Here is a 15,555-nt window from a genome sequence, read left to right as displayed (position 1 = left end):
CTCTTTGTAAGGTACTTCTGTGGCCTTTCCACTTGGTGCAGCTGTATGGAGAGGTACATACTAAACAGGGCACTATACTCCATTACTGGTCTAATGAGGAGGAGTATAGAGGTGATGACCTTTTTTCTAGATGCAATCCCTTTACTTAAGAGATGAATCAGTAAAAGGCTTTTCTGACCACTGCCACTACAAATGTCAAATGTGAGACTGTCGTCAACTTCAGTACCCAGGTCTCTCACCACAGGTTGGGCACTTAGGTGGTTGCCATAGATATCAGTAGGGGCTGTATTTTTGCCAAATGGTATGATGACTTCTTCTTTTACATTTAACTTAGTTGCTGAGAGACCCTTTTGCAGTATGTAAACTGCATTTGGGGAGTCAATAACAGCACCAAACTTAGTCGCCCGCAAACTTCAGCCACAGGCCTTTTGTCTGGACCTCTGAGAAGTAGATGCCAAACAGTAGGGATACCAAGAGAGATCCCTGGGGAACTCCCCAAGTGACAAGTCTGATATCTGAGGTGGAGGCACCTATTTTGACCTTGTGGGTCCCGTCAGTGAGCCAGTTGACCACCCACCTGATGAGACAGGGATTTATGCCAAGTTGGGCTAGCTTTTCAATGATGCTAGAGTGGGGGATTGTGTCAAAGGCCTTGGCCAAGTCAAGGTAAGCTGTATGTAATGACTTTCCCTCATCCGGGGCCTTGGTGACCATCTCAAAGAAGTAAACTAGGTTCAACAGGCAAGATCATCCCTTGACTAATCTGAAATTGGTGGGGTCAAATGCAAGGAGAGGACAATGGCAGTTCTCCACTCTGCTGCAATGAAGCCTGTACTTAGGCTGTGGTTGAATAGGGTGTTCAGTAGCAAAGCTAGTTCTTGCTGGAGATGGTGCAGAATACAGCCTGGGATACTATCAGGTCCCATGAAAACTGTATTCTTCACCTTGGATAGGGCCTTTAACACTTTTTGCACCTCACATCTCCGTCAATCAAGTATTGGGATGTTGAAAGGGCTTTTTTTTGGGGGGGGGGCAGGGGGTGAAGTTTGCACTGAACCTGCTAGCAGGTTGGCAAAGTCAACAGGATCAGCTTAAGTGATACAGTTAAGTACTAATTTGGAACAAGCCTGGGCTTTGCCATGGATGTTCTTGAGGTAAGTGAAGGCTGTGTGGGGTGTCCCTTTGTTTCGGAGGCTAGTTTTGATTCATAATTGGCTTTAGGGGTTTTCACTAGTGATCCAATTTGCTTGTTGAAGCTAAGGAGGGAGTTTTTCCTATTTGGAATTTGTTCCTTTTTACCCTTGGGACAATAGTTTCTTCCTTTTGTTGCAAAGCCTGTTGACAGGATATCCAGACAGGTTTGTCTTTCCTTGAGGAGCAGGTTTTAGTTCAGTTTGATATTGCTGAGTCCATGCAGTTATACAGGTGCTTGTACACTGTACCGGCATACTGTTCAGCATAGTTGTCTGCATCCTCTTGGGGGAGGGGGGGGGTGAAGCTACTGATACCCTCCCTTAGGAGGTTGTAGTCAGCTTTTGAGAAGTTTTTTAACCAGATTACAGCTTGGGGGGGATAGAAACTTTGAATGAAGCAGACCAATGATCCGATCTCACCAGGGAAGAACATACTCTGGGAGTTGCGCATTGGTTCGCAGAAACGTGAGTGACCAATCAAAAACGTTATCTCCCCTTGTGGGGGATGAGACAAGCTAGTCTAGTGCGTTAGAAATACTTGTTACATGCCCCACGAGTAGAATAAGGGTGCACACAAAGAATAGTCTTGATTATTAAATGATACAAACATCTCAGATCTTTATACATAATCTTCAGTACTTTGGAGGACGCAACAGTAAAGTTTTAAAGGATTATTGTTTCTACAAAGAAAGTTCAAATTTAAGGAAAAATAATATTGAGTACAGGTTCTGGCTACTTATTACTAGCCATCATAAATAGCACATTTGATAGTCGCTAGACTTGCTTTTAGTTGTGTGGTTCCAAATCGTCTGTTATAGATTGCTGCTGCACACAGACCATTCAAATGCCCAACACATGCTCGGCCTCCAACCCATGCAAAGTCTCAACTACCTTCCTCTTCCATGAGCATTTCTTATGCAAAGCTCTTCTGATTAAGGATTTGCAGTTCTAAAGCTTCCTCTCTATAAGGCAGGAGCATCATTAGCATCTTCTTGCACTCAGAAGTTAAACTCGGACTCCCAATATACCTGGCAATTTACATTCATAGTACCCAGGAATTTGCCCCTTTCAAGAAAAGGACTAGCTTACCTTAAATGGCTTCCCCTTGTACATGAGTGGACATGTAAAACGGATATTCTCATGTTCCCCTTGTACATGAGTGGACATGTAAAACGGATATTCTCATACTTCTCCCAAAGGCCTCTCACCATGACATGCAACAAGGTAGAAACCAGGACCACAATTCTCAAAAAATAAAATTCCCCTGCAATTTCAGGGCTGTCCATGGCTGAAAAAGTGCAGTTGTGCAAGTTGAACTTAGCATAACAGTAGGTGTTTGAATTATCACTGTCGCAGTAGCCTTAGCTATATGGGTTACATCTGCCAAGGATAATAGTAGGTGTTTGGATTATCACTGTCGCAGCTTACAAATCTTCAAGGCACCTTTCATTCGCCCAAACTGTCAAGCAGCTCTAGTGGAGCAACTAAAGACAGGTTTGGACACGAACCCCTTTTAAAGCTTTCCTGCCAGCAGAGAGTGGCTGAGCCCTGAAAGGGCAATGCTAGGAACAAAAAAAGTAAATAGAAAATACAAGGGGATGGAGGGAGGGAGCAGAACTTTAGTAAAGATAAGCAATGCAGTTTACAAAAAAATGCTTATTCCTGAAACTATTCGTAGGGAAGATAGGTGGCAAGAGGGTGGCACTGGAAGTCTAAGTCTGATGTGCACATGAGAGTTGCGAATGAAGTAGTCAGTGGCATTGTTAAAGCTCAGAGGGCGCGTGTACACCAGTTAAAAATATTCTTGACAGTTGAGAGGTATGTACAGCACAACTAACATCTTTGCTTAGACAAACTGAAAAATACATCAATGAATAACCATTTCGAAAGAAGTTTTTAAAAATAGCATTAACTGATTTGTCACACATAAAATTATCCAGAGTCCGCCTACATAGACAGCACTAAATTCAACACAACTATGTTCTCAGTCACTGTGATCCAGTGACCAAAAACTCATCTATCGATAAACCTAGCAAAACTGCTGGGCATCGTCTATACCAGTACAAAGTTGCCAAGGTCTGAACTCCTTGCCTGTATCCATCAGGTCTATACCCTACCTCCCATCTTTCAAAGCCACTCAAAAGGAATTCCTAGCTAATATCTGGCTCTGTTCTTGCTCAGAACCAGGATAACCTAGATCCCTAAATGTGAACCAGGATAACCTATATCCCTAAATGTGAACAAGTACCTCTTCATTCCTTACACCTCGTTACTCTCCAGTCTTCATTTACTTACTTGCTAACTAAAATTCTCCAACTTTCTAAATGTACCATAAGCTTGTTCTTCCCTCACTTCATACTGCAATTTCTATTCGTATTACACTAGCTTACTTTTAATTTCCCTACAAACTCTGTAAACTTTCTCTAAATATTAAAATGATTGACAACTTGCATCAGTTCTTAACCTTACTTTGTATGGATTCTTTTTTATATTGTCTAATTTGTTGCAATTATTTAACACTGCCACTGTTTTTGTTTTATTTTTGAAGATTTTAAGAATCAAAAGTTTTACAATGTTTTGTAATAATTTGGACCTTTTCTCCCCGGGCCTCTGCTAAAAGTGGGTTTTTACCTAGTCTGACTTCCCCCACTAATCAAAATGTCAACAACCAAAATGCAACAAGCATAAGGCTACCTGCAGTACAATACAGATCTATTTCACCACCACACAAACTTAATGGCATCTCCTTGAAAAGTAACACAAAGTAAAATAGTAAAACACCTAGTGCAGTCAATTCTGCTCTAGCACTATTTACCCAACTTGAAATGCCGAGGGACGGAACTTCATAGAAAAATAAGTTTCCGTAGTCCAAACGGACGTCTTGACAGGTACAGCTAGAAAATAATTCTAACACATTTATGTTTTTGCTTTAAAATAGCAAAAATTGCAGATTTGCATACAGCATTTTGGAGAAAAGACTGCTGGAGATTTTAACCTAGTCTAGAAAACTTGTACAGGGGGCTCTGGGTAGATTCTAGGTCAAAAAAATAAAAGTTTTAAATCAAAACCAAACTGTATGTTTACTGATTGTGGATAAACCTGAGCAACAGTTACAATAAGGAAGAAACAAACCTGAGCAACAGTTACAATAAGGAAGAAACAAACCTGAGCAACAGTTACAATAAGGAAGAAACAAACCTGAGCAACAGTTGCAATAAGGAAGAAACAATGCAAACATAAATACACATTACATTTTCCAGAGTGAATGGAAACAAAACAGCATGTACTGTGTACTAAAATAAGCTAGACTGAAGACAGAAGATGCTGCCCAGAAAGTAGAAAGATAATGCTGGAGGTACCGGATTAACATCTGTGCTGTACAGATTATGTTAAAAATGTTAAAAAGCAGCAAGTGTTACACAAGTATAGTCACTGTGGCTATTCTGCAATGTAATATAAAGCAATCTCAGTAATACAAGAACTAAACATAGCATACTCGCTCAAGAGTCTCAAAGTTTTCAAGACACCCCACAAGCCAACAGGACCCAGATCAGAGTGAAAAATCTTTATTTCTGATTGCTGGACAGGAAAAAACACTACTCCCTCCCACAGCCAGCAAGGGAATGGATTGACAGCTTCCTCCTAAGAGCTCATGGTGGCTCCCCAGAACCAGAGGCCAAATAAAACCAGACAGAGCCGCCAGCAGTAGCTGAATCTTTGTGAGAATTAGAAACTGGAAAGAAGAAGAGATACTCTGCACAACTGTAAAACAGACAGGAAGTCAGCACAGTATTAAGCCAAACTGTTGCACACACCTTGTCTAAAAAATATTAAAAGAAAAGTGGACTATATAGCATTTAGCAAAAACTATTTACTAACCAAGCAATACTAAAGTAGTGATAATTTACAAAACAACCTGCTACAGCACTGCTCAGGTTTCAACTACCATGGTTTTGATGCCATAATTTAGAATACCCTCAAGTAAACAGTCCACCTTTTCTAAACAAGTAATGGAACTTGCACAAAGTACTAATAAAACTAGCTCAGGCCAGCACAGAAACATTAGCAAAAATACTTGAGAGAACTAGGGTAACTAGTAGCTGCACCACAGTCCAGATACAGGCTTACTGCTTCTGGAACCATTTGTAATGATTTGTTTTGAGCACGTTTTTCAGGCCATCTTCAATTGGAAAGGTCCTATCTGCACTTTTGAGAGAGAAATATGCTGATCGGTAGAAGAGATCAGTCTAGGGCTTGGAATAAGCATCCTCATTGGCCCTTTTGAATCTTACTAAAAGTTTTCTTCAAGTTTTTAGCTTTGGGTATTTAGGCCCTGCATTTGAGCAGGTTTCTGCTCGATTGCAAGTCACGCAGTACTGCGCACTGCCTTGCGGTTATGTGCCAAAGCAGTTAGTTCAAAACGTTTTCCCCTAAAACCCAGGCAAAAATATCCCTCCACTGAGCTGCTCCGTGAAAGATTCTGAATAGCCATGCCTAGTGACAGTCTTCAACCTAGCATTATGGACAGTTGACTACCCTTGTTTCTCCTGACGTAGTGTAGCAACTGCCTCATGTACGCAGACAACCCTCTAACACACACTAGTACAGAGTACGAGAGACATATTTTCACCAAGAATCTAGAATCCAGGCTTTCTCACTCAAAACAGCAACATGGAGAATATTATCAACTCACCCACCACTTCATATGCCAATAGTACCACTACTTAAAACACCAGACACCTCCGAAACACAAGACTGCTACAACTAACAATCCCTACAGCACTCATGATACATAGCAACACCAGTCTCTCACCCACCAAGCCATTAAGGTGCAAATACTCAAATCCAAATATTCTTCTCATTGGAGACTCAATAGTGAGACAGACTGATGTCCCACTCACCAGACTGGACAAGGAGAAAGTCAGCTGCCTGTCTGGTGCCAGGATTAGTCAGATCACACATGAACTCAGGTCTCTCAGCAACAAGTGCCATTATGACTGTCCTAGTTCATGTTGGTGTGAATGACCGGAGACGTACCTTACTGAACTATATGAGGAGACATGACTGAGGTCAGAGTACGTGTCCCAGGCAGATATGTCCCTAGCCTTGAGCAGCTTACTACCCTCACCTAAAATAAATGCCACAGTATAAACAAAAACATGATTGAAAATACTTCAATAATTGGCTCAGTTTTTGGCGTTATTCAAAACGGACCCAGTTCCTGTCAGTCTGGGAAGCCATGGATGACCAACCTTGCTGCTTTGCCAGAGACTGTTTGCACCTGGCACGTCTAAGCTTTCAGCTGCTGGCAAAGGCTCTTGTCTCCCCCATACTGCATTTTTTAGGCAAGATTTTGAAAACTTTACTGACATGAAAATTTAAGGTGTGAAAATGAAAGACGACAGTGTTTCAATCAACAGTAAACACTCAGTTAACCAGAACTCAAGCAACCGGCAAAAACATATTGAAGAAACAGTACAATTTTCATGTGTTGCACTTTGTTTCCTCCCCTGCAGAAACATATTTAGAGTTTTAAAGAGGAAGATGAGAATAAATTCCCTCTTTCCCCAACCTGAGAACAAGTCAAACCAAATAGTATAGGGTACAGTATTAATCAGACTTATTTTTAATAGTAATTCTCAAGCAACCAGAAACTACAGTTATTCAGCATCTGCCAAATAGTATAGGGTACAGTATTAATCAGACTTATTTTTAATAGTAATTCTCAAGCAACCAGAAACTACAGTTATTCAGCATCTGCCAGTCCCCATGGGTGCCGGTTAACACAGTTTACTGTGTGGTATAAACTTCTCAGAAGTTCAGGTCAAAAACTAAGGGACTGTGGCTGACCAGGTTTGCAGATGACTGCAGAGCACTTCCTACTGTTAATCCCAGAGTGAACTAACAAATGTCCCTATTATAGGGCAAGCTATCCAATACACATTAGAACATTATCCTAATATGCAGCGATCCAGGAAAAAAATTTTAATATAAACACTGATAACGCAACTACTTTTAGAATGAATTGTTAGCCTCTCAAAACAGCCAATATACAAATCGGTGGATCAAAACTATAATTTAGGAAGGTGGCAGATACACATTTGCTGGAGTGACTGCTTTTCTCCCTTACATAAAAACACACACACCAGTCACTGTAAAAGCTAATTAACTCAAAGGTAGATTTCCTCCAAGCAGGAGGATAAGCACCCCAATAAACCACATCTAAATTTAAATCCTTAATCTAAAGGGTTTGTCAGCAAAGCACGAAGATTACCTTCTCTACCCAGAGTAGGAAACAAATGGGGAGGGGCGAGGCGATGAAACAGGCTGAAAAATATTTCATTTTGTGAGACCATCGAAAGCTTCATGTATTCGAAAAACAAAAAAACAAACAAAGGTCACTGTTAGTTCAATATCCTATCATGAATTATCACTGCATAACAAGGTCAGCAAATTAAAACCCAAGTTAGTGATAAATGATCCTATATATGCTCATGTGGGATGCCATCCTGTAGGTGAAACAGATATCACCACAACCCCCTCTTGCACCTCTAGAGAAAGAACGCGGTTGTCATGGACTATGGTAATAGGATTTGCTCATTACTTACAGAGCATAAACCTCACTTTTAGAGTTTAAATACGTTATAGTTCTATTGTTCTTGAGCACAGAATTATTGTATAAATACTGTATAGTCAAAAGCATAGTGACAGCAAGAACTGCTAACATGCAGCACTATAAACAGTCAATACTTGTCAGACAGCATTCACATTAGTACTCCTCAGTGTGCATGAAGGGTAGACCCCCCCCCCAAGCCGCTATCAAATACTGTACAGCTATCAGCAGCCCAACAGCATACACAGCTGCAGCTCCTGTGGTGCAGTTTGATTCCATCAGCCCTCACTTTGCTTGCTTATGGGCAACTGGGAATTTGGCCTAGGCTCCTCAGCGGTCTTAGATTGGAAAGCTAGTAGCAACTTATAAACGCACACACAAAACAGTCCAGCATATAACACAAGAATCAACAGACTGAGTAGATAACATCACCCAACCCAAAAATTGCACCATCAAATGAACCGCTTCCTGGGAGTAGCTGACATGAAGCTATACTAAGTATACAGCTTTCTGCATCCATAACCAAATAACGTCTGCAAGAACACAATCAGAAAAGAATCCTTATTAATGAAATTATTCTGAAGGCTCACTTTCAGCTTACGAGTTTATAGCAGCCTTGCTACCGATCTACCAATAATAAAATTCAAACGAACAGTCATTTACAACGAACAACGGATCAGCTTGCTTTAGAAAGTATTCCAGTTACTAACAAAATAATTTGTGGATTTCCACCCATCGAAACCCATTTACCAACCATCATACGTCAGCACTGTTAAAAAGATCCCAAGTATGACCAACGTACATCTAAAGAAACTTGATCTGTACAAAGCTTTGCAATCAGCTCAACAAATATAACGGAAAACATTATAACTAAAGTCACAAGCAGACAGCCATAAGAAACACTCACACTTGTTGCTTTAAATAGAATTAACTAAAACTGACTTACTTACAAACAGCTGCAAAAATCAGAAAAATTTCAATATCATAAAACATCAAAATACACCTCTCTAGCGCTACTTCACCCGTTGCAATTTAAAAGGAGCACCTAGTGCAAACCGTCCAGTCACAAAATTGATACTGCCCCAATATAGATTCCCGGATGACAACACTAAGGAATCAACGCGCTACAAGGCCGGGAGAGAATGTCTGTCAAAAATATATATGCCGCAAGGTCTTCTGGGAAATGTAGTGGTGCTTCTCGAGCAATACGGGTGATACGTACCACAATATTTCATTATAATGGTAAAAGTTAGAGATGAGTAATTATTTACCAGGTTTTAGTTTTGTTTTAAAAAGTTAAGACTTTGTTCTCTGCTCATTTCTTTTAGTTTTTACCCGAGTTAACGACTGCTACAAAACGGTAAACCGAAACAATATACTCACACCAGTCTTACAAAAATAAGCCAATCAGAAGCTTTGAAGCAAAAGCTCTCTCCTAACGGTTGCTGTTTTAAGTGTTCACTGGTAGCTATCTAAGTAGTTGCTGGACTAATCTCTAAGTAATAAAGTCTTTGCGTCAACACACTCACAATTTGGGACATAATTGGAGTAGGGCATCGAGAGCAAAACATTTAATAACTTGATTCAAGTGGACCTATTTTGGGTTCAGGGGTAAATAAGTATACACAACATATATCAGATAATTACTGTTTTTTTAACATACCATTGAACATAACGGACAACAACGACCATTATAAATTGGAACGCACAGTAGTACCAAGAGTCACCTGATATAAGGCTGCACCATGTGATCAGCTGTCCCCGCCTATTTAAACTGGGTCTTACAGCCTAGTGCCCATTCAAATACTGTAATGTGTATCCTGCGTTTTCTCTTCTTCTTTCGGCTTTTCCCGATTAGGGGTCGCCACAGCGGATCACCTGTCAGCTCATGATTGGCAGTGGAGTTTTACAGTGTCAAGTTGCCAGCCCAGCGCCCAACCTTCCACAGAAGGCACACACCTAGCGCCAATTTAGAGTGTCCAATCCACCTACAGCATGTCTTTGGGATGTGGGAAGAAACCAGAGCACCCAGAGGAAACCCATGCAACCACAGGGAGGATATGTAGACTCAGCACAGAAGTCACCCCAGCCAAGAATCGAACCAGAGAACCTCTTGCTGTGAGGCAGCAACGCTAACCGCTGCACCACTGTGGCCGCCCTGTATCCTGCGTTTTCTCTATGTGAGGCAAATATCGTCTCGACAGTAGTATCCCCCCCTGCGTACATGCTACCTAAGGACGGCTACGCTAATCCCCCCCCCCCGCCATGTGTAGCTCTATTGTAGCCTGTTGTCCCTAGCCTCGCTTTTGCTTCTGCAAGCAGGATGGATCTCTCCATTCTCTATATACTCCAGAGTAAAGTGGAGAAATCTCACACTGAAATTAGCTGAAGCTTACTAGTTCGTATTTTGAATACGGCAACTCTAGAATATTTATTTTAAATATTGGAAATATTAATATCCCCAGTAAATCTGAAAAATCTCCTGCTAAAAGTAGCTGAAGCTTATTACTGCCGTACTGCGCATTTGAACTCCAACCAGCCATAACCCATCCTTTGCCTTTCCTACTTATCCACACACAATCCACTTCCCTCCTTCATGTATGTCCCACTGTGATTCCCATCCCCTCCTCTATATCCAATCTCTATCATATTCCTTATTTATTTATTTTATTTTACATTTGTTGACCGGGATATTCCGACTGGACCAGGTCCATTTTCAGCGGATGCCCAAGGAGAAAATCCCCAGTTTATTAGAAGTACAAAGGTGTAAAAAGGGACAGACAAGAATATATTATACAACATACAATCAGATTTTCACACTGAGATATAGAGACAGCAATAGCACTATTCATCTATTAGAAAGTTACAATTACTAAGATCTAGAAGGTACATAGGTTCATAGGTTGATACTAGGCTATCTGCCCTAGGGCATTTTATAAGCCTAGCCAGAGTGTGTTTGGCATTCACCACCCTTTTAGATTAGTTGACTGTGCCTCTGTATAGTAGGTCACAGAAGATAGCCCTTTTAAGGTTAGTTTACTGTGCCTCTGTCTAGTAGGGACACAGAAGAGATCCCAGGGGTAAACCAACGATCTCCCATCCACTCATCAAGATTTTTCTTGAAGAGGGTCATTGAGGGGCTCTGCCTAACATGGATTGGGATTTTGTTCCAGAGTGAGGGGAGCCTCTGGGATATGAATCTGTCCCTCCAGCATGTCCTATTTATTTCTGTGCTGAGGTTTAAGTCCTTGGAGTGTGTAGCTCTAAGGGATTTGGATTTCCTGAGGTGGAGCATGTCCATTAATTCTGGGTTGGACATGGCTTTATACGTCAGGCACAGATCGCCTCTGAGTAGGCGGTAAGCAACTGAGTAGAGCTGGAGTTTCTTTAGCCTAACTGTGTAGGGCATCTGTTTGAGTCCCTTGATCCTCTTGGTGTGGTACTTTTGGGGTCTTTCCAGTTGCTGCAGGTGTCAGGTAAGGTACATCCCAAATGGGGAATTGTATTAAATTATGGGCCTGATGAGTGATGATTAGAGGGGCACAATGACCTCTCTTGATCTAGATGTGAACCCTTTTGTGATAAGGTGGGCTATATAGAAGGTCTTTCTAACCACTTTGGCAACGTGATTGTCAAAGGAGAGATTGCTATCTACTTGGGTCCCCAAATCCCTAATTACTTATTCTGTACTTAATGGATTACCACCTATGTGGTAATTTGTGGGCACTTTGTTTTTCCCAAAGGGAATAACTATGCACTTTTTGGCATTTAGCTTTAGGCCATGGCTCTGGCACCAGTTATCCGTCTCTGTGAGACCCTTTTGGAGGATGCTTGTGTCAGTCGGCGAGTCGATTATGGCACCCAGTTTGCAGTCATCTGCGAACTTGGTCAGCCATAGTCCTCCCGTGTTAGCCTGTACCTCAGAGAAATATATACCGAACAAGAGAGGTCCAAGGACTGAGCCTTGTGGGACGCCACTTGTAACTGGTTTAGAGTCTGACATGGCACCTGCAATTCTGACCATGTGGGTTCTATCCCTGAGCCAGTTTGCAACGCATCTTGTGACATAGGGGTTGATATTTAAGCTGGTGAGCTTATTTATGATGCCCGAGTGGGGTATTATGTCGAAGGCTTTTGCGAGGTCCAGGCAGGCTGTGTGGACTACCTTCCCTTCATCTGTGGCCTTGGTGACTGTTTCAAAGAAGTCGACCAGGTTCGAGAGGCACGATCTGCCCTTAACAAAGCCGAATTGGGTAGGATCCAGTGTTTGGAGGTTCCCAATGTCTTTGTTTATGAGTTCCATGATGATATGTTCCATGATGATACGCTCCATAGCTTTGCAGAGCAGGCTAGTCAGGCTTATAGGGCGAAAGTTTCCAGGGTCTGTTGTGGCACCACCTTTGTGGAGTGGGACCACTGTTGCTGTACGCCATTCCTTGGGTATATATCCTGTAGTAAGGCTGAGATTGAACAGTGACTTTATGTGAGGGTTCAGTTCTTCTTGGAGCTCGTGTAGGACACAGCCCGGGACTCCGTCCAGTCCCATTGATGCTGTGTTTTTTGCTTTGCAGAGGGCAGCTCTCACCTGTGCATCTGTGATGTCAGGTTCCTTACACTCTGTTTGGATAGACATTTGCTATTTTGGGGGAAGGGGAGAAGTTTGCACTGAACCTGTCTGCCAGGATGTTGGCAATGTCTGTGGGTTCAGTGTATTTTTGTCATTTTGCACTAACTCAGAGCATATCTGGGAGTTGCCACCCAGGTTCCTGACATAACTAAAGAAGGCCTTGTGATTATCTTTAGCGTCTTGTGCAATTTTTCTTTCGAAGCTGGCCTTAGATGATTTTATGAGGGATCGTAGTTTCTTGCTAGTACTGATCAGAGATGCCTTCCCTTTTTGGGATTTTGCTCTATCATGTAGTAGCTTCCTCCTTCTGTTGTATAGCTTATTTACGGCTGAGATGCACCAGACAGGTCTCCTGCCTTTGGAGGAGCGAGTCTTGGTTTTATTTGGGATAGCACGATCCATGCATTCCTGTAGGTGTCCATAGAATGCATTTGTAAATGATTCTGTGGTTTGGGCCGTATTTTCCACTGGCCCGGGGGCTTTGAAGGATTCCACCTCGGTTTTGAGAAATGTAAAGTTTGCTTTTGAGAAGTTCTTCACCATGGTTTCCTTGGCTGGGGATAGGGATGAGATATGGATGTCCAGTGAGATTAACTGATGGTCAGATCTTACCAATGAGGGGTATACCTCCGGTATGGAACATAGAGTCCCCATGTTGGTGATGATCAGGTCCAATATGTTTTCCACTCTTGTGGGAGTGGTGACCAGTTGTTCCATAGCATTTGAGTTTATAAATTCTAGGAACCATTGGGCAAGGGTGTTGGGGCTTGAGTAGTGCTCCCAGTCTATGTTTGGGTAGTTGAAGTCACCCAATATAATGGTGTTTGGAGAGACCATCATATTCTCCAGTGTTCTCAGGAAAGCCGAGTGGGGTTCCTGAGTTTGGGAGAGTGGTCTGTAGCAAGCTACAAACTGAAAGGCAGTTTTGCCCACTGTTAGTTGAACATGGATGGTTTCCAATGCTTCGTACAGTGCCACTAACCTGGAGGTGTGGGTATCTTTGATGAATATGGATACTCCCCCTCCTTTTGTGGTTTGGTCCAAGTTTTGGGGCCGAAAAGCATGGTATGAGGTATAACCTGGTAGTGCTGGGGTGCTCGCGGGAGCCTTGAACCAGGTTTCTGTTACTGCACAGATATCGATATTCTCCATACTGAGGAGAGCCTCAAGTGTGTGTATCTTTAGGTTTAGACTTCTGGCGTTGAGCAGCATTACCCTTAGTTTCTTTTTCCTTGTGTTGTCTATGGAGGTGGGTTTGTCTTTTGAGCCTTGCCTAAAAAAGGCACTATGGGGGAAGCAAGAGCCTTAGCCAGTATTCGAAAGCCCCGGGGTGACAGGTGCAAGCCATCCCTAGCGAAGCAATGGGGCTTATCGAGCATGTCATCCCAGGCTGACAGACACTGGATCCCCTTTGAATGACACCAATACTTTAGCCAATTGTTAAAATTGATCATTTTGTCTTTATACTGTGGCATCATTCTTGGTGAGGGTAAGATGCTACTCAAGGTCAGGGTCATACCGGCCTGGGCTACATGATCAGAGAGCTCCTCTATTTCTCTTTTCATGTAGTTCAGGGAGGTACATCTCAGGTCATTCACACCAGCATGGACAATGACGGAGTCATATTTGTACTTGCTTTGGAGTGACCTGAGTGCTTGTGTTATGTGGTGGATCCTGGCACCCGACAGGCAGCTTACAGTGACCTTCTCCTTGTTCAGCCTGGTGAGTGGGATGTCAGTGTGTCTGACAATAATACCTATTACAAGTGTATTAGGTGTGTTGTTTAGCTGTAAGGGCTGTGACTGTGTGGCACACTGACTTTGTGAATTATGTGATACGTGGGTATTGTTGTGGGGTAGCAGTTGCTTGGATGTCTGCTTTGGAGGTCTCTGCTGCTTGGGAAGATTTTTATTTAGAGCCTCCGAGTATGTTTTTGTGTGTTTATGTGTTTTGAGACTGGATTTGTGGTGTGTGTGTGGTTAGCTTCTCCTCCTGACTGACTGCACCAGTACTGGGTTGAGAGAGCTCAGCCTCCAGTTTGGCTATATAGTTGCATCTCTCACATATATTTGAGCTTGTTGGGAGGAGGAGAGGGTGGTCTGTGTACATAAGGCAGTTGTAACATTGCCTCAAGATTCCCAGATTCACTAGCTGGACTGGACAGTAAACCCAAAACTGACTTATGGACATGCCAGAATAGTACAAGGAACTACTTTTTGACTGATCAAAAAGAACCAATAGGGAGCCAAGTACTTAAAGGGAGTGTAAGAGGGTGTAGTGCTTTAGTTTATTAGTGCTTACTTATAAGATTACTTATATGGGCAAGTGCAGGGCTTTAGAATGAAAATATAGAGTGCTTACTTTGAGATTTAGAACCGTTCTAAGGGAAAAAATGAAAAGTAGACTTTGTGGAGCCGCAAATAATTTAAACCCGTTTAAGCGGCGCTGCCCGATGCTGCGCTATGCGCAAAATCGCGCAAATGTGGGTTTTAAAGCAGGGAAACTGAAAGAGATAGGAATTGACCCAAAACGGCCAATAAGCTACTAGTTTCAGGGCTGAGACCACTCCTCCAGGGACAGATAGGCTGCTCAAAGCTACCCACTCTCACTGGTGAACAGAGAAGCTTCCTCCTATCCAAGTAAGGATATGGGCAACACAGGAAACTATACCACAGTCTGGAATTCACCAAAACCTGGAATCTGGACTAATCTAGTTCAGCAAAGGTGGGAAAAGATAATTTTTTTTTTTTTTTTTTCAGGAAACAGCAGAAAAGTACACAGAAAGCACTGTAAATGCTATAAACAGGCTGGCACACTTTAGTGTGTAGCCTACAACAGTTATACAATACAAAAACGACAAATTGATATAAAACAAATGCAAAAACTGTAAAAAGCAGAAGGCAAATGCAATTAAAACTTTTTAAAGCACAGAGCAGTTAGAAACTCGCTTTTCAGGTGGGAAAAGGCAGTCAGAGCAAAAAAACAGAGAAAAAATACTTAAATCTGGAAAAGTCTCTCTTGGGTCTCTCTGTTGCCTGTATCACTCTGCAGGACACCACGAGAAGCTGTGTGGAGTTGTATACTGGCCCAAAACCACGCAAATGCAGGTTTTAAAGCAGGGA

At 42.2% G+C, this 15,555-nt stretch overlaps 1 protein-coding gene across 1 annotated transcript in view; it reads right to left on the bottom strand.

The window, feature by feature from the left end:
- The window catches only part of TPX2 (TPX2 microtubule nucleation factor), a gene marked incomplete in the record, with an annotated part of 1,896,622 nt that extends 1,887,701 nt beyond the window's left edge, over positions 1-8,921 (bottom strand). Inside the window, 1 exon segment of the mRNA XM_044089016.1 lies at positions 8,753-8,921.
- Between the last annotated feature and the right edge of the window lie 6,634 nt (positions 8,922-15,555).

This window comes from Protopterus annectens, chromosome 12.part0 (genome assembly GCF_019279795.1).
Source record: "Protopterus annectens isolate FY-2018-M chromosome 12.part0, PAN1.0, whole genome shotgun sequence".
NCBI classification, from domain to species: domain Eukaryota; kingdom Metazoa; phylum Chordata; order Ceratodontiformes; family Protopteridae; genus Protopterus; species Protopterus annectens.
This window is presented reverse-complemented; position numbering and strand designations above follow the sequence as displayed.